This window comes from Triturus cristatus, chromosome 5_1 (assembly GCF_964204655.1).
Source record: "Triturus cristatus chromosome 5_1, aTriCri1.1, whole genome shotgun sequence".
Classification (NCBI taxonomy): Eukaryota; Metazoa; Chordata; class Amphibia; order Caudata; family Salamandridae; genus Triturus; species Triturus cristatus.
Genome location: NC_140587.1, coordinates 609,764,621 through 609,790,694, shown reverse-complemented (window position 1 = coordinate 609,790,694; position 26,074 = coordinate 609,764,621). Strand labels below are relative to the sequence as shown.

Genomic DNA, 26,074 nt, shown 5'->3' with positions numbered 1-26,074 from the left:
TCCCACCGGTTGAGCGTCAGTTGCCGGTTCCTTCTTCTCCTCCTCTCAGCGTCTTGTCTAGGGACCTCTTCCGACAGCCAGGTTACGCGGCGGCGTTTATACTTCTGGGTCTCTTTCTAAAGGGCCCGTGTCTTCTCCGATAGGCTCCGATGGAGGGTTGACGTCATCCGTCTTGGTCCACGGCAGGGCGGTCTCGCCCTGCGGATCGTAATCTGCGTTGGTGTCAGCGTGTGGCAGAGGACTCATGGGCTGCAAGGGAGAAATGAAAGATGGTATTGGTTCATTTTCCTCTCCCTCTTTATCCATTTCGTCAAGTCGTAGGGGCACTTCATGACACCCTACTTGGAGGGGGTGCAAACCTCTGCCAACTGTAAACCCAATTTCTAACAACCCTCCCCTACTGTGTTCTTTTGTTCCTCCATAGTGACCATTCCACATCCAGTTTCCCACCACCTCCACCATTTTTTTCCAAATAAATCCTGCTGACCAGTAGAGACCAGTGAACCCTGTCATGGTAGAATAACAGTGGGCATTCAAACACAGTATCCATGTGGCTTACCACGCCTATCTCTCATTTCTTACAGCACCCCAAAATCTCCTGGTTAAACTCTTTCTTTGCTATGTTAATTGTTGCAGGCTTTCCCACCACCCTTCAGACTCTACTGAACAGTAACTGTGTCCAGGATTTTTTGTTTCAAACCATCTGTCCTTCACTTCTACCATGCCCCTTTTTATCACCTATTAATTCCAAGACCATTGATTGTACAAAGTCATTTTCACCCAAGTGTATCAACACTATATCCAGTTTGTGCCATTTTTCCCTCATTTCCCATAACCGGGGTTTTACTGTCCCCATCTCATTCCTCCAAAACTCAAACACCTCACTATGACTTTCTCCAAAGGTCAACTGCTGGCCATTGCACTGCCTGCTTGCAAGTTCTACGGGCCCATTTTTCGAGGGAGTGCCCACAAATCCAAATCACTTCCTTCCTAAAATTCCATGCCCTGCTGTCTGTGGTGTAAATAACTTCATTAGCATGTGAGGCTCATTATCCCATACCTAGGACCACACAAAATCATATTCTGTCACTCCTCCATCTCCCAAGTGTCTTTACTCTGTCTTTGCTAAGTTCCAATCTGAACCCTTTCCAACTGTCCCCCAATCCAGAAATAATGTGTCCCATATTTGTGCTCCTCCAAGCCATCTTGCTGCAGACCAACCCTCAGCACACTTAACGCTTACCTGTCCGACATAGCTCTTCCACCCTCATGAACAAACGTCACTGATCCGAACCACCTAAAACATACAAAACTCCTCACCAGCTGTACAGACCATATGTTATTCATGCCAGACCCAACCATCTGAACCTCTCCACCCTTTGCTCCCTGATCCATTTTGCACTTTCTGACACTCACACCCAATCTGCGAACCTTCACTCTCACATTTTTCTATTAAAAACCACCATAGCTCCTTGCCCCTGTTGCTTTAGATACTCTGAATGCCCCAAAGAACAGAACTGAAAATATCACCCTGGATAACATGAATTCCCAAACGGATGTGCATGCAGATCTCAATCAGGCAGCTACCCTCCCCAATATGTTTGAAGTAATTGTTTTCCTTTTGTTCTCTTCCTTTCTTTTTCCCTAACAAAACCTTACAAACCCCATCTCCCTTGCTCGCACTGCATTGCTCATACGCCCAAAAACACTTTTCACGAAGTACCATCCAAGCCAACTTCCCTGCATTGGTCACTGGAGAATTAATGAATGATTTGTAAAGTGCACAGTTACTCAATGGACTGTCCCGGTGCTAAGTCAACAGTTGTTCCACCCTGTTTCCTCTCCTTTTCTCTAGATATCTCCATTCACACCTTTTTCACTCCTGACACCACAAATTCTGTCTATATCACCTTCTATGTTCTCCTTCTTGAACTGGCCAATGACTACGCAACCAAATATATTGCTCTTACATATTGATCCTCCACATTTATTGTGTTACTGAGGTCTCTTCTCAGTCTGCATTCTGAGCCAAACCACAGAATCTCACCCACTGTGAATGAGACAGCACTTCAGCCACTCTATTGTCTATCTCTGGCATATGCCGCACCCAAACAACACATTGCACTTCAAGCACATCAACACAAGTTCTTGTAAAAGTCACAGCACATACACGTTGTGTTTGCTATTTGTTTATCGGATGTACCACTGCTTCATTGTCCACTCTAAAAATCATTCTTTTATCTTCCAACTAATGACCCCGCAACCTCATGGCCATTACCTCTGGAAAGAATACAAAAAAACTCTGTGCTGTACATCATTTGTCTCCATCCCACAGGCCATGTTTCTGCATCCGAAACAAACTCACCAGCAAAATCCAAAGCCTTCCTGCCTGATACATCAGTAAGGATCTCCAGTGTCCAATCCATCGGATCATCTGTTATACTGCTCCAAACAAATTCAACCACATTTCCATGTCACTCCTCATTTATTCTGTATGCCATATTCAATGATTGGGCAGGGTTGCCCCTTTCATAGTAAAACTCAGCTGCCTGCAAAAGGCCATTACTAGAGCAATTATTCTACAGGCAAAATTGAACGGTCCTACCACATATAGAATGAAATGCACCTCATGCTTCTTCCTTCAACATGGTCCTCAGTACATCCGTGTCTTCAGGCAATTGGGACACCTTATCTACGGAGTCCAACTCAGTTCCTAAAAATCCCAGGTGATGCTCCATTCCTCCATCTTTTCTTGGGCCTAAGGTATCCCCAAGTCGTCCACCACCACTCAAAACCACCTGGAATGAGTCAATCAAATGCTTGCATTCTCCTGACAGTTCTGCCTTGCCTTCAAAGAAAGAATTGTTGTGGTTGAGCAGCTCTTGCTCTGACCTTGCCACCTGTTTCATCACCCATTCCAGAAATATGCTAAACTATTCAAAGACAGCACAAGGTACTGACCCCCCCTTGCCCTCTAAGAACTGGCCGTCTTAACGAATACCTAACAGATGAATGTCTCGCAGATACTCTGTCATCCACCAGAAGGCAGATTTTATGTCTGTCTTTCCCATTCCCTCGCCCATGCCACATTTCCAGACCATTGTTATTGCTGTGTCAATGTTTTAATATTTCACTGCACAGTCATTTTAGTCTATGAAGTCATATAAAGATCTCCCCTCCAACCATGACAAATGGTGTATTAAGTGAAACTCACTTGCTGCCATCTTCTGCACTATAGGCAAGGGAGATGTAATTAGATCCAACATAGGAATTATGTTGAAAGTGTCCACCATGTGTCGCACCAACATTTCTGTCATACGTTTGTTACACAACACTTCTGCCTTCCTCATGCTAAATTTGAGGTTTACTGCCCTGGTCCACCACAGGGAATAGCATAGGTATTTGAAATCCCTGAGAAAAACAGTAACTCTACTTTTCCTCTATCCGAATACCGCTACAGCCAACCTCTCATCTTCCAGCCTGACCACCGTAGTTTTCCTTCCCAATACCACTGGACTGTCACCCATGCCCCTACCACCATGCCCTTGTCTTGCCCTACACTGAAACACTAGGTGCCTGCCTAAATGTTTGGAACACTTATGTGGGTATGTGAAGTGGTAGGGATAGCATGCCCTTTGTTAAATGTCCCAAAACATTCTGTTGGCCTAGGCCTAGCTGCTACAGATACCCTCCTCCATCACCTGAGGCAGTGGCAACAGGCTCTCCTTGTGCAAACCCGAGCATGGGCCTCTTTGGAGTCATATAGCATAGCCACAGTTCACTGTCCAACTCCCACCATGACTTGGCTGGATTGCGGCTCCTATTAGACTGGAATTCTTCATTGTACCTCAGTCATGACAGGCTAAAAAAGATTATATTGGCCATCCTTACTATGTTTATCTTCTTGATCATTGCCACACTACTCAGGTGCCACTAAGCAGATTACTTTTTGCAAATTAGAATGTCCTATATCGTAAATGTGGCTATTCAACTATCAATATTGGGCAGTATTTAGGGTTTGTCTGGCTAGTTGTCTCTCCTGTACCTTGGACTCTTCTTTACAATTCGTCTTTTGAAGCAATAGCTTGAATATTCCATATATTTTTCTTCCCAGATTATTTCTTTAGAGTTTTGTTGTGAATGTCCCCTCTGGTTCGTCGCCACGTATATTACAGCATAATGTATTTCTCTGTTTTCATCCCTGCCTCCTTTTCTTCTGCATTCTTCCACTGTTCCTTCTCCCTTTATCACCTGCTACCTCCACTCTACCCCAGCCATGAGCTCTGTCCTGTACTTCCTTATCCCCTTCTGGTTCCATTGTATTCATCCACGTGTTAACACCTGTCCTCTTCCTCATGACATCTCCTGTTGTCCCTTGTTCTCCTTAACCCCTTTTCAGACTTTTGGTCCGCGAATCCCACCATACGCTCAGGAACCTCTCAAACTCCAGGCTCTTACATTGCCTTCTATCCAGAATCATTGCTTCCATCATACTCCCTCTTGTCTGCTCAACCTGCCTCACTTCTTCATCCCAAGCATTTCATGATCCTTTTATATACTTGCAGTCAATTTGCTCCTTTCAGCCTCTTGTACCTAGCTCCTCTCTTCTCTTCCACTATCCAGCAAGACAATTGACCTCACTCTGACCAGCTCCTCTTGAGGATAACACTGGTGACCCTCCAAGGCCTTGCGGAACCCTGCTACTCATCAGATCCCGAGCCTGAAGATGACCTCTGCAGCTCCTCTGCTTTTTTTACTGCTGTCCTGCCTTGGGCTCTTCTACTGCTCCATTTCCTCTCCAACTCCTTATCTCCCAATCCCTGGCCATCCAACTCTTCCTCTATTACACCTCCATTGCCATCTTCCCCTCTTGTCACACACCCTCTCCCTTGCTCACTGGATGTTTCTTCACTACCTGCCCCCATGACACCCTCACCCGGCCACTTGTCCAACCTGGGCATCACCACCACAGTTGATCTGCGAGAAGCACCAACACCTTATCAACCTACTCACTGTGTGACTGAGTTACCGCCATATCCCTAAGGTCTATTTCTTGCTCATAGTTCATTCTTGAGGTAGGGAGTGCTGTTGCATCCCCCACCTCTTTTTTTCTGTGAGTCGACCGTCCCCTGTCAACCATCTTTGTCCCCCAATGATGGAGGCGCCTCTTGTGTCACTCTACCCCTTCAGACCAGGATCCTGGATTCAAAGCCAGCATCACTAACTCTGGTGGGGGGCCTGCACACCTGCCACTGACTGGACAGTGGTCCAGGAACCCCGCCTCAGTGCAGCTCCGTGCCTCCATTCTTACTCCTTCCAGGCAATGCTAGAGCCACACTACTAGGAAGGTCCTGCGTCTGCTGTGCCACCCACTATCAGTGTGCCTTGCCCTTCTCTACTCCTTGAACCTTGCTCTAGCCTCTGCCCATTGCTGTTGCCTGCTCCTTCGCTTGAGCCCCTTGTTCACTTTGTGGGTCTTTCCCTTTTCTGTTCCCTCTGGCTCTTTACAGGACTCACCCTCTCTCAGACGCCTGGCATGGCGCCGGTGCCTTAAAAGGAAGATTGCCCCCCCCCCCCACCTCCAAGGGGTGACTCCCTCTCCATCGTGTTCCCGAGCTACTTGCCCTGTCTAGGGTAGTGTATGCGCCTTCTGTTGCCCCACCGGCCGATCCATGTGTGTCCTTTACTTTAGCCCCTGCTCCAAGCAGGCCCAGTTCTAGAGTGCACCAGGCCCTCCCAGGATAGCCCTGTGGCCCACCCTAGGCCCATTCACAAGCAAAAAAACATGTTGTGTTCATTTTCTTGATTAAAAAATGATATGTGCCTGCAGCCACGCTATTAAAGCCTAATTGTGTTACTTTTACGTAGAACACCAATGCCTTGGGCTGTTATAAGTACCTTGGAGCATGGGTGGGGTACAAGGAGGGTTGCTATTACTGTGAATGTGTAAATGGAAGGGGTACTGGAGGCACCTGCACTACATGAAAACTGCAATCCATGGTCACACAGTAAATTACGAGATGAAAACAGTTTTATGTCAGAAACAGTGTGAAAGAGATTGACATTGCAAGAAAAATGAAGTGAAAAAGCCCATATAAACAGGATATACATCTTAATAGTGTTTTGTTTTATTTTCCTTCTGCTGTGATGCTATTCCTTACTTATGGCCGGGATCACTGTAATTAAACGGCTGGAGAACACCAAATTATGCACCAGGGTTGACTAAATTATGTGGCAAGAAAAGACAAATTATACAGTGCAATGGGGTGCATTTTGTGATATCATTCCCTTATTGTTTTTACATTTTTACACGTCAACACTGTCTTGGCAAAAGATACACCTCGTTAGTACCAGTTTAACAATAAAATGCAGCAATAGGCGTCTGGAAGGTGAGCCTTTGTGTAGGGTTCTGTAGGGTTTCACTGCGTTTTTAATAACTTTTGATCCGTTTGAGCCAGAAACATAGTTTTCTCTAAAACTCTGCAAATTAAACAGAAGATGGTTGATTATGTGACAAATGTGCCAAATCCATAATTATGTGGGAAAAGCTGTAGCCTCAGAATCAAATTTTTCTATTGGCTCTGCTTATGGCACTATATTAAGCAAAAAACTCTAACAATGGCAAAATTATGAATCGTCTTAAATAAAAAGACTTGTCCAGTTTCACTAATACAGCACAGGTACAGAATGGGAAGAAGCAGTGCAATTACACAAAGAAAAGCACTGCAAAATGTGCTGCCGCAATTCTGCCTACTCTCATTCTCCCAAGGTACCCCCAGAAGGCGTAGCTGTCTAATATAAATGTAAGGAACTTAAAGAACCTACACCCCAAGTTGGGGCACCAGTAACTTTGCAGTTATTCTCTCCCAACAAATTACCTCACTTTGTCACATAAATAGCCAGAAATGGATTATAGCCAGGGCCACTGGAATTATGTGATTCTGCAAACGCAGTGTTTTACACGTAGTTATGGATTTTATACATTTTTCACATAGTCCATCATCTGCAGTATAATCTGAAGATTTTAGCAAAAACCATCATAAAAGGATCAATGTTACTAAAAATGTAGTGATGTGTTGCTGTACAGTGGAATGTTCTTCACAAAAGTTTACTTGTCACTAATGAGGTGAAACCTTTTCCACAGTGTTAAGATGCAAAAAATGAAACATTAATAAAGTAATACTACACCGCAATACGTTATGTTATGTTATGTGAATTTGTAGAGTGTAGCTAATACCCTGTGAGGGTATCCAGGTGCTAAGTAGGGCTTGCTTGAGGGGAAAAGAGGAGTTAATGCCTGTTTGATCTGGAAGACATATGTCTTGAGGCTCCTTCAAAAGTCAATTATGGAGTGGGAGCTTCTGAGGTGCTTCAGGAAGTCGTTCCAAGTTTTGGCTGTGAGTCATGAGAAGGAGCATCCTCCGCTTCTGATCTTCTTGATACGAAAGAGTTGTGCTATTGCCTGGGCAGCAGATTGAAGGTGTATGGTGGGTTAGTAGAAGGTGAGGTGGTGGTTAAATAAAGCTGGACCATAGTTGTGAAGCTTTGTAGGCGTGGGTGAGTAGCTTAAACTTACATTGTTCCAGGACTGGGAGCCAGTGGATATTGCTGAGATGTAGAGAGGTGTAGTTGTTTCATGGGATGTTAAGAATGAGTCTGGCGGTGCTCTGGTTGGTTTGGAATCAGCGTAGGACATGGGCTTGGACTCCAATGTAGAGGGTGCTTCCATAATCAGGTCTACTTCGGATAAGAGCCTGGGTGACTGTTTGTCTGGTTTTTAGAGGGATCAACCTGAATATCTTGAGTAGTATTCGCAGGATGTGGAAGCATGATGAGGAGACAGCATTAAACTGTCTGCTCATGGAGAGGTTGGTGTGCGGGATGATCCAGAGGTTCTTGGCATGGTCCACATGGATGAGTAGGGTTCCACGTTTGGATGGCCACCAAGAGGCGTCCCAAGGGGAGTGGTTCTTGCCTAAGATTAGGACTTCAGTTTTGCCTGAGAGGAGCTGGAGGCAGTTGTTTTTCATCAAAGCAGCGATGTTGGTCATACAGTTGGCAAAGTTTGCATTGGCAGTGCTGGTTGAGTCGGTAAGGGAGAGGATGAGCTGTGTGTCCTGGGCATCCATTTCTCCTCAGTTGAGGATGCTGCTGATGTCATCTGTGGCCACAATGGGGGCTGTCACTGTGGTTGATGCGAAAGCCTGATTGAAAGCTGTCTAGGAGTTGATGGAGTTCTAGGAGGTCTGCGAGTTGGGTATTGATGTAATTCTCCATGACTTTAGCTGGAAAAGACAGGAGCGAGAATGGTCTGAAGCTGTTCGAGGGTGTTGGTGTCCACTGTTGGTTCCTTCAGTAGGGCTTTTACTTCTACATTTTCCCAGCAAGACAGGAAGAAGGTGGTTGTTATGGAGGTGTTGATGATAGTGGTGAGCGTGGGGATGAGGATGGTTCTTCCAAGGTTGTACATAAAGTGGGGGAAGGGGTCCGAGGAGGCTTCTGAGTGGATGGTATTCATCAGGGCAGTGGTTTCTTTGTTCGAGCGGGGCTTCTAGTTAATTAGCTGCCGTTTGACGATGAAGGATGTGCCCGTTACCCAGGGGAGTTTGTATTGGTATGTTGTGGGTCGAATGTATTGTAGATCTTTGCAATCTTCTGTTCGATGAAGGTTGGGAGTTTGTTGCATAGTGCTTGGGACGGGATGATGTAGTTGTTAGCAGCTTCCTGGATTGGAGAACTCCTTGACAAGAGTTCTTTGCTGTTGTTAGAGCTGGCTTCAAGTCAAGGTGTTTATGTTGAGTCTCCATTTTTCTGTCAAGTTTTTTGCAGTGGCGCTTGGACTCCCTGAGGTCATTAGTGTACCAGCTGGGTTGTTTTTTGTAGGTCTTCTTTCTGATAGAAGTGGTGTGGTTGGTTATTGAAGAGCTTAGTGTCAACGTCGAGGTTCCCGGTGTGGTTGGGTGGGCGTTGCTGTAGGGTCTTGGTCCAGTTTTCTTTGGATATTTTACCTTAATGTCTTGATGGTGCTTTGGGTTCTTCTGATGGTGTGGCTTGATCGGAGGGTATCTTGAAATGTATGATGTAGTATTCGGAGCATGTGAGTAGGGTTGTGTGGGTGGTGGTGATCCAGTTGTTGGAGGAGAAAATAGGGTAACGTGCACAGCCTGCTGTGTGGGTTGGTCCTGGAAAGAGCTGGGTGAGTAGGAAGTTGCTGAGGAGGGCATTGGAATTAGGCTCTATAGTGTCTTCCAGATGGAAATTGAGGTCCACGAGGAGGATGTAGTTAGTTGAAATGATGGAGAGGGAAGTAATGAAGTCTGAGATGTGGTTACAGAATTTCACTCTGTGGCCCAGGGAACGATAGGTGAGGGTTCCCTTAAGGGCGGTTTTGTAGTCCATTCATATATTAAAGTGGATGTGTTTCAGAAGACTGGTGTCCAAATCATGGAGGTGGTGCAGTCAATAATGTTTTTGTAGATGATTGTGAGCCCTCTGCGTGGTTTGTGGGTTTAATCCTGGTATGATTTTGTAGGCAGGCAGGATGACTGTGGCGATGTACAGGTTGGAGGCTGGGTTGAGCCATGTTTTGTTCAGGAAGGGAAGGTCGGTGTGGTGCTGTTGTGGGCGTCCCAGATTTCAGTGGAGTGTTTCCAAAGGGGTTGGACATTGAGGAGTATGGTGGACAGTTGGTGCGGGGTGGTGGTGGTGGTGTGCCTACGTTGCTTGGAGGTAGAGGTTGAGGTTGTGTTATAGGTGTCTGAGGAATCGCAGTGGGTGCAGGTGAAACATCTAACCATGGTGTTGGGGAATGCATGGCAGGAGTGTGTTTGCCGGTGTGTGTTGTTCAGGTCACTGAGAATGGCAGAGTAGAGGCGTCGTTCTTTGGCTCCAGTAGCGGTTTTGGTTGTGGTGTTGCATTGGATGGTCAAGGAGCCAGGGTTCCTGGAACTGGGCACAGTCCAGGCGCAGACAGTTGGAGGCAGGATTGCTTGTGGCAAACCTGTGGCATGCTTTTGGCATTTCCACATACATTACATTGCAAAATGTAGTCAACCCCGCTGCATAATTTGATTCTCCCCTGTTGCATTAATTCAGAGGCCTCGATTATAGTGCTGCTGCTCTTCGGGTCCTAAACTGATAAGAGAGAGAAGGGTGAGGTGATTAGAAGCAAATGTGACACAGGGAAATGGGAAGGTAATAAGGAGGAGGCTGAGGCAAAAGGGAGGGCAGTGAGAAGATAGTCAGAACAAAAGGAGTATGGTGATGAGGAGAGAAGGAGGGCAAATTGATAAGAAAGAGAAGCTAAAGCAAGAGTGAGAGGTGTGCAAGGAACAGAAAAAATGATGAGGAAAAAGGGATGGGTGAGGTGGAGAAAGAAGAGTAAGGTGGAAATAGAAGGGTGAAGTGTGCTGAGAGTAAACTGAAGCACAGTGGGGCATATTATCAAGGACGGTGTTAAATTATCGCCGCTTTAGCGGCAGGAAACTGCCACTAAAGCGGCAATAATGGGCTTGATAATATGTAGCAGAGAATTCCAATAGAAGCCCATGTTCACACCACAACATGGGCTTCTATTGGAATTCTCTGCGGCATATTATCAAGTCCATTATTGCCGTTTGTAGCGGCAGTTTCCTGCCGCTAAAGCGGCGATAATTTTTACGCCGTTCTTGATAATATGCCCCAGTGAGAGGTTTGTGTATTCAGGAGGAAGTGGGATAAGGTGGAAAGAGAGGACGGAGGGGAGAGAAATATGAAAGTCAAGTATAGAAAATGAAGGGACATACCGAAACAGGTGGATAAGGTGGAAAGAGAGTAGGATGATATAAACAGAGAAAAGAGTGAGGTGGGAGGAAGAAGAGGATGAAGTGAGCGGGACAGCAAAGTGAAGTGGAAAGTAAGGAGGGTAAAGCTGGGAGAGAGGAGGCTGACATAGAGAGAAAGGCGGGTGTGATGGAGAGAGCAAAAGAGATTAAACCATAGGTATAAACCTCTAGAAAAGCACAGTTAAAACGTGTAGACCAGAGCCTGGCAATAGATATGTTATGTAGCTCACACCCATACAAGACCACTCAACATGCACAGACTCAGCTCTCAAACACCTGGGAGTCTCTGGACAGCTCCACTTATTTTATTGCCTACCAATTCTTTTTCATGGCCCACCCAGATCCCAAATCAGGGAGCCAAGCCTGGTTCCAGGCCTATTAATGCGCCCCTGATTGAGCAATATACGGGTACAGCTGCTGTGACACCTGCAGACGCTGCCCTTCTGGGCCTGCCTGCTTCCCCGAATGTCTTCCTGGGATGGAAGAGTGTGTGTCGACATCAGCGGCAGTTCCTCCTTGGGGCGGAGGATGTTTGCTCCCCTACTGTCAGTGAGGCAAGTATGAAGAATAAAATGGTAATAAAGATATTTCATTACCATTTTACTTTTACTTTCAGCTGAGCCAAATTGTAGCACTGGGCAGGGCCATAGCTGCTGATTGACAGCAGGAAGCAGTGTTACTGGCTGCTCCTGTTTAAGCTGTGCATGTCACTTTGGTCAGCTGTCTTGCGACAGTCAGCCTGACATGTGCATTTTAAACCTCTCCACTCAGCTGTCTTAGACAGCTGGGTGGAAAACAGGCATAGGCCCCCAGTGCCTGCTGGAGCATTGAGACGGGTAACATTATGAGCTCCCATGCAGCTAACATTATAAGCATCATGAGATCAGCATCAGGATTCATGAATAGGAGTTGCCGAGGCTCCAGGAGGACTCTACTCCGAAAGAAACATGGAGCGGAGGACAAGTGGTTAATTAAATTTTTCATTTATGTTTATTATTACACGGTGGGAACTTTAAAGCATCTACTGTACGTTGCCATTAAGTGGGGCTGTAAACCTCAGCATCATTAATGTTTTGGGTAGGCCTGGGCAGTAAACTCCACTCCGTTGGTAGAGTTCACAGAATTTTTGGCACTCCGCGCTCAGCTTGGAGCAGGGAGTTTGGCAAAAACTCCACCTACTATAAGTGGAGTGGAGTTTACTGGTGTGTCCAGCTCACCCACAGTAGAAACAGAATTATATCCCCTTTCATGTGTCCCTCGTATGAAAGCAGGCTGGCATGCCATTTAACTGAGCCATAGTGATCCCAAAGAAACACTGCATTACTTCCCTCCTCCCCACTGCCAAGCCCCGGAGTTCTGCTCTGTGTGACCCCCCCATTCATACCAGCAGCTATGGTTTTATGAAGCAACTTGAACAACGACCATCTTTCACAGACAACACATCTCCAAAATGAATAGAGGACAAACCTCTACTTCGCTACATTTTCATTCAGGATCGCAGAAAGGTATTCTGAAGAGGCACTTGTGTTTAAGTCAGGCTTGACAAAACAAACAGCAAAAATGCTTTCTTTTCAGAAAATGTCTACATGTGCCAGAACAACTAGACCAGAATGGTGTCCTAGAACGGCAACCAGTATGTACAAAAATACTACCCATGGGTGAAATTGGGCCAGAGCCCTCGGTGGAAGCGGTCAGCGGGATGTTGTGACCACCACCTCCTGTAGTTCCCAGAGGTCTCCGGCCAGAGGGCTGCAGCACTCTCTGGCAGTTTAGCCCAACCCCTTCTCATAGGCCACCCTCACTTTACACCAGAGTCTCCAGTAGACCCCGCCCTATACGTCCTGCTTCCCTCCCAGTGCACCCGGCAGGGCTCCCTGAGTCAGTGTCTGTCCCAGAGTTCCTACTCCCTGGTGTACTCCTGGTCCCAGAGACTGCCCTGGCCCCACACACAAGCCTCACCAGGGTGGAGCAGGAGAGCTTGGAGTTCGGCAAAGCGGACTTTGTGCTGATGGACGCAGTCATTATTCCAGAGTTCATGGCCAACCTACGGCTCAGGTAAGGGGGACTGCAGAGCAGGCTTCAGCTCCAAACACCTCCCCACTGCACCCCCTGCTTCACAGAGCCACAAACAATTACACGCAGCGGGCAGCGACAGACACTTGGAACAATCACCATTGTCATCATTGTACACTATTTCTAAGTGTTTTCCGTCTAGCCTCATGGCTTCAGTGCAGATACATTCAAGAGCTAAAATAGCACTCTTGTCATTTATTAGAGCTTGTTAGAACCGGCGGTCTCTAGTTGGCAGTGGTATACACTTCTGACAAATAGGGACCCACCAACTCTAGTCAGGGCAAGGGGATTACACACTCAGATAACCCCTGCTACCTCCTTGGTAGCTTGGCAGAGCAGACAGGCTTATCTCAGAGGCAGTGTGTTAAGCATTTATGACCACATACAGTAATAAAGTGAATACACTACAAATGGACACAACACAGGTGTTATTATAAAAATAGTATTTTTATATAAGGCTTGGCACAAGACCAAATAACGACAAAAATATACCACAGTCTTAATAAATACTCTTTGGAAGGAAAAATAATAGTTCAAGTAAAGTTTCTTCTCAGGAAATAGTTCTTTAGCAACAAAAGTACGTATTCTTCTTAAAACACAGTTCTTTGGCAACAATGTAACCCCCACAGGAGTCACACGACGTCGAGTCTACTATATTCCCAAGGTTCGGCGTCGACCGCGAGGAGCGCTACATCGAGCCTGGAGTTGCAACAGACCCCACAAACACAGTACCTTTGGGAATGAAGAAAACGATGATCCACGGCGTCGAGATGTCGGCGTCGAGGTCGGCGTCGATCGTGCCTCGGATTCGGGTCGATCCCCAGCGGCGTCGAGGGCCGGAGCAGCGCTCACGGCGTCGATATCGGCGACGATCGTACCTCGGGTCGGGTCAACCCGCAGCGGCGTCGAGGGATGTCCGGCCGGAGCAGCGCTCACGGCGTCGAGAAGGGCGTCGAGTCGATGCGATCAGCAGCGGCGTCGGGACGGGGTCGCTTGGAGGTGGAGCCGATACTCACTCCTCACTGGAGTCGATACCGGCGTCGAGACGGGGTCACTTGGAGCCGGGGCCGATACCCACTGCTCACTGCCGTTGCTGCTGGCGTCGATCGGGCCCGGCGGCCGGCGTCGAAGGCTCGGGACACTGGAGCCGTTACTCACGATGTCGAGCTGGATTCGGCGGCGGCGGCGGCGGCGGCGGCGTCGAGACTGCAGATTTTCCCTTGTGTACTGGAAACAACACTTTCCAGCAATTCAGCAATTCAGTAGATGGTGAAGTCCTTTGGCCCTGTGACTTCAACAGGAGACTGGCACTCTTCCAGCCCTTGGAGATTTTCTAGCAAGCTTTTAGAGAGTACACACCAAGTTCCTCTCTCCTTGTTCCTTGGCAAAAATAAAGAAGCAGCTTTCAGGTTCCTCCACAGCAAAACAGCACTCTGGCAGAAAGGGGAGGCAAGTCCTTAGATCAGCAGGCTTCTTGTCCTTGGTACAGGTTTCCTTGTCAGAAGTGATCTGAGTTCTTGGTTCAGGGGTCCTTCTCTTATACCCCATTTCTCCTTTGTTCCCTTTGTCCAAGCAGGGAAATTCCCCCTATCTCAGGTTTGTTGTGGGTGTTGCCAGGCAGAGGCACCTGGCCTATTCACTGAGCAGGGCAGGGTCCTCAGCCGCCCAGCAGGAGGCGGAGCCAGTATTGTCACTGGCAGGAGCAGGGCTATCAGTCGCCCAGCAGGAGGTGGAGCCAGCATTGTGCCAGGCAGGGCAGGCTACTCTTCCCTCACTCTATGTGTAAATGCCTCATTCACCCCACACTGACTCATTCAGACCTCTGGAGCCACCCAGCCCCTGACACACACACCAAACCAGCAGAGACTGGTGGATAGTTGGACAACAAAATAGCCACTTTCTAAAAGGGCTATTTTCAAACACAGAATTTAAAAACCATCCATCCTAAAGGGTGTGTTATTAAATTCTGAGTTCAGGGATACTAAACTCGACCTGCTACCATGCTCCCTGAGTCAGTTAGATTATAATGGAGTTAATAATCAGTCTGCCCAGTCTGGCCTATTGGAGGCAGGTAGCCCTTCAATAGTGAAAAACGAAAATGGCTGTAATTCACTATTAGGTCATGCCACACACATCAGGGCATGACCTACCTTTTACCAACAATGCACCCTGCCCTAGGGCCTACCATAGAGGTGTCTGAAATGTGGCAAAGTGAAGGTTTAGAGACTGGCAAGTAGGTTTCCTTGCCAAGTCGACATGGCAGTCAGGGACTGCACGCAGGCGCTGCAGTGGCAGGCCTGAGACACATTTTACAAGCTGCTTCTGTGGGTGGCACAACCAGTGCTGCAAGCCCACCAGCAGCAGTCAACTTACATGCCCTTGGCACACGCAGTGCACTAGACTAGGGTCTGAACAGTAAGTCAACCAAGCCAATCATGGTAACACCAATCAATGTAACAATTTAACATAGGGAGCACTTGCACTGTGGCACTGATCAGCAGTGGCACAGTGCCCAAAGCAACAATCCAGCAAAAACATCGTAAACAGAGGAGGCAAACAGAAAAAAATGGAGGAGAGACTCATGCCAATGATGCCAGGTCTAACACGTGTCCCCTCCAGCTGAAATGTGGGGAGAACTACCCTTCACCCAGGGAGTCCTCATCACTAAGGCGGAAAAATCTGGACAGACCATCAGCATTGGCGTGATCTGTACCAGGGCGGTGTTCCACTGTAAAGTCCATCCCCTGTAGGGAAATGGACCACCTCAACAGCTTTGGGTTCTCACCCCTCATCTGCATTAACCATCTGAGGGGCCTGTGGTCTGTCTGAACCCGGAAGTGAGTCCCAAACAGGTAGGGTCTTAGCTTCTTCAGCGCCCAGACCACAGCAAATGCCTCACGCTCTATCGCACTCCACCCTTATTCCCTGGGAAGTAACCTCTGGCTGGTGAAGGCTACAGGTAAGTCTCGGCCCTCCTCATTCATCTGTGCTAGAACAGCCCCCACACCATGCTCTGAAGCGTCTGTCTGGACAATGAACTCTTTTGAAAAGTCGGGTGCCTGGAGGACCGGTGCTGTACACATTGCAGTTTTCAGGGTGTCAAAGGCTTTCTGACAGGCGTCAGTCCAGATCACAAGTCCTGGCTGCTTCCTGGAAGTCAGCGGGGTCAAGGGGTGCACAATGTTGCCATACCCCTTGACAAACCTCCTGTAGTAACCCGTGAGACCCAAGAAGGCTCTCACCTGAGTCTGGGTTTTGGGCGGTTCCCAAGCCAGGATGGTATCTATCTTGGGTTGCAGGGGGCCACCTTGCCGCTCCCTACTTGGTGCCCCAAGTACACCACTGAACCCTGCCCAATCTGGCACTTATTGGCCTTGATTGTAAGGCCTGCTCTGCGCAGGGCCAACAACACTTCCTGGAGGTGGCGCAAGTGTTCCTCCTAGCTGGCGCTGAACACTGCTATATAGTCCAGGTAGGCGGCGCTGAAATCTTCCAGCCCGGCCAATACCTGGTTAACCAACCTCTGGAATGTGGCAGGGGCATTCTTCATTCCAAAGGGCATCACCCGGAACTGGTAGTGCCCATCTGGTGTGGAGAATGCAGACCTCTCTTTTGCCCCATCAGTCAAGGCGATCTGCCAGTACCCAGACGTTAGATCAAATGTACTAAGGTACCGGGCAGCCCCCAACCGATCGATGAGCTCATCAGCTCTGGGGATGGGGTGCGCGTCAGTCTTGGTGACCGAATTGAGTCCTCGGTAATCCACACAGAACCGAAGTTCTGGTGAAGCACCAGGCGCTGCAGCCTTTGGGACCAAGACCACTGGGCTGGCCCAAGGACTGCTAGAGGACTCAACCACCCCTAAGGCAAACATCTTGGAGACCTCCTCCTTGATATATGCTCTGACCTTTTCAGTCACCGTGTAGGCCTTGTGCCTCACAGGAGTGCTGTCACCAGTGTCCACATCATGGACACACCACTGAGTGACACCAGGGATTAAGGAAAACAGATCAGGGAATTGTACCAACAGATGGCGACAATCTTGCTGCTGCTCAGGGGTCAGTGTGTCAGAGAGGACAACACCATCCACCGACCCATCTTTCTCTTTGGCACACAGGAGGTCAGGAAGAGGCTCACTCTCCTCCTCCATCCCAGCATCTGTGGCCAGGAGCAAGCCCACTTCGGACCTTTCTAAGTGGGGCTTTAACCGGTTGACATGCAGGACCCGCAAGGGGTTCCTGGGAGACTTCAAGTCCACCAAGTAGGTGACATCGCTCTTTTTCTCCACAACCTCAAATGGTCCAGTCCACCTGTCCTTGAGCGCACAAGGTTCCACAGGGGCCATGACCCAAACTTTCTGACCAGGTTGAAGCTCAAGGAGAGTGGCATTCTGATCGTACCACCGCTTCATCTCTTCCTGGCTGGCCTCCAGATTTGCCTGAGCAAGATCCCTGAAGCGCCGAGTCTGGTTCCTAAAGGCAAGCATGTAACTGTATACATTCTGGGGAGGTTTCCTGGGAGATTGCGCCCAGTCTTCTTTGACCAGACTCAAAGGTCCTCTTACCGGGTGTCCATACAAAAGCTCAAATGGGCTGAACCCTAGAGACTTCTGTGGCACCTCACGGTAAGCAAACAGTAGGCATGGCAAGAGGACGTCCCATTTACGCCTCATTGGTTCTTCAAGACCCATGATCATGCCTTTCAGGGTCCGGTTGAATCTCTCAACCAGCCCATTACCTTGAGGGTGGTAAGGAGTGGTAAACTTGTAGGTTACCCCACACTCCTTCCACAGAGACTTCATATAATTCGAAATGAAGTTGGTGCCCCGGTCGGACACCACCTCTCTGGGGAACCCCATGCGGGAGAAAACACCCATCAGTGCCCGTCCCACCACGGGGGCCGTCACTGTGCGGAGAGGGATGGCTTCCGGGTACCGGGTGGCATGGTCCACCAAGACCAGGATAAACCTGTAGCCCATGGCTGTCTTGGGGTCCAGTGGCCCCACAATGTCAATTCCCACTCGCTCAAAGGGGGTACTGACGACGGGAAAAGGTTGGAGGGGAGCCTTCTGCTTCCGCCCATTTTTCCCACTTGCCTGGCAAGTTTGACAGGTCCTACAATGGATATCTGAATCCCTTCTCATCTGAGGCCAATAAAAATGGGTGACAAGCCTGTCATAGGTCTTGTCCTGCCCCAGATGTCCAGCTAACGGAACGTCATGAGCCAACCCCAGTAGGAAGGCTCTGAAGCGCTGGGGTACCACCAGCACACGGGCTGACCCAGGCTCAGCAGCCTTAGGCTCGCTATACAGGAGGTCGTTCTCCAAGTAGATCCAATGTGATCCTGACTGATCACCTGTCGTTTGGGCTGAGGCCTGCTGCCTCATACCCACAAGAGAAGGGCACACTTTCTGCTCAGCACAAAATTCCTCCCTGGAGGGACCACCATCCTGCTGCCAATGGGTCAGCTCGGGCAGGTCTCCCAGTTCGGCCACTTGTTCTCCTGTCGGTTCCAGGGCATCCCCCCCAGGGTCTGCTCCCTCCTGGACCGCGGGAACCATGGGGGACGGTTTCCCGAGCCCCCTGCCTCTTCTCTTCACGGTTGGGACCTGGGCCATACTTTCAGGCTCCAGGGCCCCATCAACACCCTTACTAATTGACATGGACCGGGTGGTTGCACACACCCACTCAGGCAGACCCAACATTTCCAGATGCGATTTTCTCTCCACCTTAGCCCAAGGGGAGTCCTCCAAATCATTGCCCAGGAGACAATCAACAGGCATGGCGGGCCTCACAGCAACCTGAAGAGTCCCTGAGACCCCCCCCCCCACTCAAAAGGAACTTGAGCTACCTCACACTGACTCTGTGAGTTGTCAGCAGCTACAACGGGGTAGAATGCATGAGGGACCACCTGCTCTCTGGTCACCAAGTGACACTTGACAGCTGTCACACTCGTTCCGGTGTCTCTGAGAGCTTCCACCCTATGGCCATTAATGGTCACCCACTGCCTAGATTTCTTAGTGTTACTAGGCAGAGGGGTTGGAGGGACCATTTCCACGTCTCCTAAGCAGACCAGGGACATTTCTGCGGGACCCCACCCACCGGGGGCACCCATCTCATTCCCTCCCAGGGCTACACTCGCTACCTGACGGGGGGTGCACGCGGCGGTGCATTCGAATCCTTCATGGGACACTGGGGATCATAATAACGGTGTCCCACCTGCTTACAGACATAGCAGGTCATGGGGCCCCTGTGAACAGGTTTACCTGTCGGGGCTTCTGGCTTCTTTACAGGGGGAGGCTGGGAACCCTTCCCTTGGTTCCCTTGGGGATTACTTTGGGGCCCTTTTTGAAACTCCCTCTGTTTACCCCTGTCCCCCCCACTCTTCTGCTGGGGACCCTGCCCACCTTTGGCTGAGTCTCCCACTGGACCCTTGTGGACCCTGGTACTGACCCAGCGGTCCGCCTCCTCAGCAAGTTTTCTAGGGTTAGATATCTTGCTATCAACAAGGTGCTGGCGTAGCTCTGGAAAACAGTTATTAGACAAGTGCTCCCAAGCAAACAAATCATAAAGAGCATCATAACTATCCACCTTGCTACCCTTTATCCAACCATCCATGGTTCTGCAGAAAAAAGACACATATTCAACCCACGTAGTACCAGGCAACTTCTTACATTCTCTAAAGGTTTGTCGGTACTTTTCTGGGGTTAAGCCATATCTCAACATTAAAGCATCTTTCATATGAGTATATGACATCCTATCCTCAGCAGGCATGCTCAACAAGGTATCTCTCCCTTCATTTGTAAAGCGGCTCCACAACCCCGTTCCCCAATCTTTCTCAGGGAACCGGTGGGCCAACAATGCTAACTCATATGCTTTAAACCCTTGACTAATATCCTCATTTTTACTGTAATCCTTGATCACATCTTTGGGAAAATAAAACCTACTTTCTGCAGGCACAGATGGAGTGCTGCCACCAGAGGGATTCAACTCTAAACTCTTAGTTTTAAGCTCCATCTCCCTCACCATCTTCTCACGTTCAAACGCTAATTTCTCTCTCTCAAAATCTAATCTTTTGCTCTCCATTTCAGCTTCTCTCTTGCTTCTTGCATTCTCTAATTCCAACTGCCCTCCTAATTTAAGTTTTGCCATTTCTAACTGGTGTCCCCTCTCCCTGTCTTCCAACTCTTCAGGAGAAAGGCCCTTAGAGGAAACACTACTGCCGGGAGATGACACTGGCCCACCTGTGGGCTCTTCCACTTCCTCTTCCTCCTCTTCTTCCTCCTCCGGTACCACCACCGGATCAGAGGGATTTCTGGCCTCTAGCCAGGCTTTCAGTGCTTTGAGGAAGTCGTCTCTCACTCTGAGACCTGTGGTAGGAACTTTAAACTGCTTGCAAAATTGCTCTAGCTCCTCTTTCTTGTACTTATTGATCCATTTTTTATCAAATTCCCCCACAACACTCTCAGCAGGTGCAGCAGCTCCGGCATCCTCCATTGTCAAAACTGGCAGTGTTAAAAAAATAAGCTCCAGGAAAGCGGAGAACAAAAATAGAAGATCCTACCAAAACAGATTGTGGCTGCGTTATGGTCTGCTTTCACTATGTAGCGCACACTAATCACTGCACATGAGTCATAAATGCAAAGTTCAATCCTCACCGCTGACCACCAATGTTAGAACCGGCAGTCTCTAGTTGGCAGAGGTATACACTTCTGACAAATAGGGACCCACCAACTCTAGTCAGGCCAAGGGGATTACACACTCAGATAACCCCTGCTACCCCCTTGGTAACTTGGCAGAGCAGACAGGCTTATCTCAGAGGCAGTGTGTTAAGCATTTATGACCACATACAGTAATAAAGTGAATACACTACAAACGGACACAACACAGGAGTTATTATAAAAATAATATTTTTATATAAGGCTTAGCACAAGACCAAATAACGACAAAAATATACCACAGTCTTAATAAATACTCTTTGGAAGGAAAAATAATAGTTCAAGTAAAGTTTCTTCTCAGGAAATAGTTCTTTAGCAACAAAAGTACGTATTCTTCTTAAAACACAGTTCTTTGGCAACAATGTAACCCCCACAGGAGTCACACGACGTCGAGTCTACTATATTCCCAAGGTTCGGCGTCGACGGCGAGGAGCGCTACGTGGAGCCTGGAGTTGCAACAGACCCCACAAACACAGTAAATTTGGGAATGAAGAAAACGATGATCCACGGCGTCGAGATGTCGGCGTCGAGGTCGGCGTCGATCGTGCCTCGGATTCGGGTCGATCCCCAGCGGCGTCGAGGGCCGGAGCAGCGCACACGGCGTCGAGATCGGCGTCGATCGTACCTCGGGGTCGGGTCAATCCGCAGCGGTGTCGAGGGATGTCGGGCCGGAGCAGCACTCACGGCGTCGAGAAGGGCGTCGAGTCGATGCGATCAGCAGCGGCGTCGGGACGGGGTCGCTTGGAGGTGGAGCCGATACTCACTCCTCACTGGCGTCGATACCGGCGTCGAGACGGGGTCACTTGGAGCCGGGGCCGATACCCACTGCTCACTGGCGTTGCTGCTGGCGTCGATCGGGCCCGGCGGCCGGCGTCGAAGGCTCGGGACACTGGAGCCGTTACTCACGATGTCGAGCTGGATTCGGCGGCGTCGGCGGCGTCGAGACTGCAGATTTTCCCTTGTGTACTGGAAACAACACTTTCCAGCAATTCAGCAATTCAGTAGATGGTGAAGTCCTTTGGCCCTGTGACTTCAACAGGAGACTGTCACTCTTCCAGCCCTTGGAGATTTTCTAGCAAGCTTTTAGAGAGTACACACCAAGTTCCTCTCTCCTTGTTCCTTGGCAAAAATAAAGAAGCAGCTTTCAGGTTCCTCCACAGCAAAACAGCACTCTGGCAGAAAGGGGAGGCAAGTCCTTAGATCAGCAGGCTTCTTGTCCTTGGTACAGGTTTCCTTGTCAGAAGTGATCTGAGTTCTTGGTTCAGGGGTCCTTCTCTTATACCCCATTTCTCCTTTGTTCCCTTTGTCCAAGCAGGGAAATTCCCCCTATCTCAGGTTTGTTGTGGGTGTTGCCAGGCAGAGGCACCTGGCCTATTCACTGAGCAGGGCAGGGTCCTCAGCCGCCCAGCAGGAGGCGGAGCCAGTATTGTCACTGGCAGGAGCAGGGCTCTCAGTCGCCCAGCAGGAGGTGGAGCCAGCATTGTGCCAGGCAGGGCAGGCTACTCTTCCCTCACTCTATGTGTAAATGCCTCATTCACCCCACACTGACTCATTCAGACCTCTGGAGCCACCCAGCCCCTGACACACACACCAAACCAGCAGAGACTGGTGGATAGTTGGACAACAAAATAGCCACTTTCTAAAAGGGCTATTTTCAAACACAGAATTTAAAAACCATCCATCCTAAAGGGTGTGTTATTAAATTCTGAGTTCAGGGATACTAAACTCGACCTGCTACCATGCTCCCTGAGTCAGTTAGATTATAATGGAGTTAATAATCAGTCTGCCCAGTCTGGCCTATTGGAGGCAGGTAGCCCTTCAATAGTGAAAAACGAAAATGGCTGTAATTCACTATTAGGTCATGCCACACACATCAGGGCATGACCTACCTTTTACCAACAATGCACCCTGCCCTAGGGTCTACCATAGAGGTGTCTGAAATGTGGCAAAGTGAAGGTTTAGTGACTGGCAAGTAGGTTTCCTTGCCAAGTCGACATGGCAGTCAGGGACTGCACGCAGGCGCTGCAGTGGCAGGCCTGAGACACATTTTACAAGCTGCTTCTGTGGGTGGCACAACCAGTGCTGCAAGCCCACCAGCAGCAGTCAACTTACATGCCCTTGGCACACGCAGTGCACTAGACTAGGGTCTGAACAGTAAGTCAACCAAGCCAATCATGGTAACACCAATCAATGTAACAATTTAACATAGGGAGCACTTGCACTGTGGCACTTATCAGCAGTGGCACAGTGCCCAAAGCAATAATCCAGCAAAAACATCGTAAACAGAGGAGGCAAACAGAAAAAAATGGAGGAGAGACTCATGCCAATGATGCCAGGTCTAACAGAGCTCTGTGTGCATCTCTGTTTCCGGGTCCCATGCTGCTTTATGGGATAATAGCGGTCTGCACAGGCGTAGCGAAGGCGGCACTGCCATACTCCATGATGGCGGCTTTTCTGGGTTCACTTCGAACACTTACAACCGGCAGAACTGGGAAGATGTTGGTGGATCAGAGCAAGGAATGTGTTTTTGGGGAGGTAGGGAAGGAAGGTAGCGACTGGGACTGTTGGCTTCGCTCTCTATATAGAGCCACATTGGCAACAATCCCAGGAGCCATGGGTAAACTGTAGGAATCCCTTAGTGGAAATAAGAAGACAGTTACTCTGCCCGCTTGTGGAACTGCGCAAAAATCAGGAGAGTTGTTCAGTAACTCCGCTAAATTCTGCAGAGTGAAACTCTACGAACTCCGCCCACGCCTAGTTTGAGTCTGAGGAATGGTTAAGGGACGTGCCTTAACTCTACATTTATTTCTGTATCCACCAAGCGCTGAGACGGGTTTAGTGTCTTTGCTACCATGCCTGGAACATTGGCTTTGCACGTGTAGGGCTGAAATAGTTATGGTCGAATTCGTTTGTGATTCTAAGCGAATGTCTGCCATTATTTAAAGTGCAGCGTTCTTGACTGGCTATGCCGTTTAGACAATCGATGACCATCTGAAAACAAGCTTTAATTTCGAAGGCTAATTACGGATTAACATAAACAGACAAATAATTGTCTTTCAACAATATCCCCCGACTATGAGGTTATCCACCTTTTTAATGTGATCAGTAAATTGCCAGCATCGTGGCATGAGCAGGGCACATGAATTATTCGTTTGGAAACCCTTACCTTCTCTTCAGAGTAGATCGCGATATTATATACGTGATTATGGATTAAAACAAAGCTTCATATAAAACTCAGTTTAATTTCGGCATAAAAATGTGTCTCAGTCTGATCAGGGCACATGATTGACGTTCCTCCGAAAGCTCCCGCTGCCTTCGCTCCGGGGTAGCACGTAAGGTTATAGCACTGGTAACTATTGCTCCAAAATTATTCCTATTTCGTTTTAGTAAAGTTGCCATCCTGCATTGCTTGACTATTTGTGGTTTCGACCGTGGCATCCTCCTTCTAGTGCCTGCAGTTACCAGGTTCGCCCAACTCTCCCTGAGTCCCAGGGAGGAAAGATTAATCGCAGCAACTTTGGCTGTGGACTGCCTTGCAGAAAGGTTCAAACTCACTGATCTCCACCTTTTCAGCTCCACTCTGAGGCTGCCCCTCCCTTAAACACCCTCAGCAGTTGAAAAGATGTCAGTGATTCCCTCCACCGGCCTCAAGTCTAATTCGATAATCTCGTTTTTTCTTCAAGAGATAAAGCACCCGGAAGGCAGGTACGGATGCGCCCGCAGTGTTTGTCCATGGTAAGCGTCCTGGAGTCTCCCACAAAGAGAGGTCAAGCAGCTATAGTTGCAGCCTTGGCACCGGAGACCCACGCTGGAATCCCGGCCTTGGCTTGCTACCCTCGATTCCGTGTAAATCATTTCATCTGGATGTGGCTGAAGAATGTGCAACACATCCGGTTCCATTGTAAAGCGATATAAAGCAAACTATAAAATGTTGCACTAAGGGGTTTGTTGGCACAACTGGGTTTCGCAACCATTTGAGGTGCTGTCCAGGGGCGCTCTGCTCTCTCCCCCCCCCCCCATCCCCCCCTCCCCCCCCCATACCCCCTCCCCCCGCTTTAGCAGCCAAATCTGGGTGGAGTTCTTGATGGGCCACTTCTGCAGCTCTTAAATAACATGAAAGGGGGGTGATTGGTTGGTTGAGGGGATGAAAGAACTGAGTGATAGGTGTGTGAGTTAAAGGGTAGATGGACGACTGAGAGAAAGGATGGATGTAAGTATGGAGAAGTGAAAGACTGAATGAGTGAAAGGGAGGGTGGATGATGGATACAAGTGTGGATAGGTGGATAAGTGAAAGAATGGGTGGATGAATGAGAGCGTAGGTGGATGGATGAGGGGGTGAATGGATTGATGAGTGAAACGGGGGATGGATGATGATAAAGGGTTGATGGATGGGTGGAGAGAAAGGGCAGATATATGGACAGAATAAAAGGGTGGAAAGATGGATGAACAAAAGAATGGATAATGTTCTTGATGGTACTCTTCTGTCTGCAACTTGGCAGACAAAGGATAGTTAGTGAGTGAAAGGATAGATGGATGTGTGAGTCAATGGGTGGATGGATGAGTGAGTGAAAGAATGAATGGATGGGTAGACGAATGATGCAAAGGATGCATGAGGAAATGATGGACGAAAGGATGGATGAGTGAAAGAATAAATGGATGCGTGAAAGGGAGAGTGCATGGATGATTGAAAGGGTAGATGGATGATGAGAGAAAAAATGGATGATGTAAGCATACATTGAGGAGTGAAAGGATGGATGGCTGAGTGGAAGGGAGGGTAGGTGAATTGATGGATGGGATGAATGAAAGGGAGGGTGGACAAATAATTGGAGTGAAAGGGTTGATGGTTGGATGAAGTGAAAAGGTGGATGGATGGATGGATGAACAAAAGTTTGGATGAGTGAAAGGATGGATGGATGAGTAAAAGGATGCTTGAGAAAAAGAATGGGTGAATGAAAGAATGAATGGGTGAGTGAGTGAGTGAGTGAGTGAGTGAGTGAGTGAATGAGTGAGTGAGTGAGTGGGTGGGTGGAAAGGGAGGGTAGATGGATGGACGAAAGGGTAGATGGATGAGCGTAAGAATGGATGAGTGAAAGAGAGTGGATGAATGAAAGGGTGAATGGATGGTTAAGTGAACGAATTGATGAATGAGTGAAAGGGAGAGTGGATAGATGGGCGGATGAGTTAAAGCATGGATGGATGAGTGGATGGATGGATGGATGAATGAAAGGGTAAATGGATGGCTAGATGAGTGGTTGGGTGGAAGGATGAGTGAAAGGATGGATGATTGAATGTCTGAGTGAAAGAATGGATGAATATGTGAAAGGATGGATGAATTAGTGAAATGGAGGATGAATGGATGCGTGCAAGGATGGATGGATGAAGTGAAATGATTAATGGATGGATGAATTACAGAAAGGATGGATGGGTGGATTAGTGAGAGGGTGGATGGAGAGATGGATGA

The 26,074-nt window shown here is 48.5% G+C and overlaps 1 protein-coding gene across 1 annotated transcript in view; it reads left to right on the top strand.

Moving 5' to 3' along the window:
- The window catches only part of LOC146831274 (uncharacterized), a 210,733-nt gene that overhangs the window by 6,356 nt on the left and 178,303 nt on the right, over positions 1-26,074 (top strand). The gene's annotated exons all lie outside the window — the stretch shown is intronic.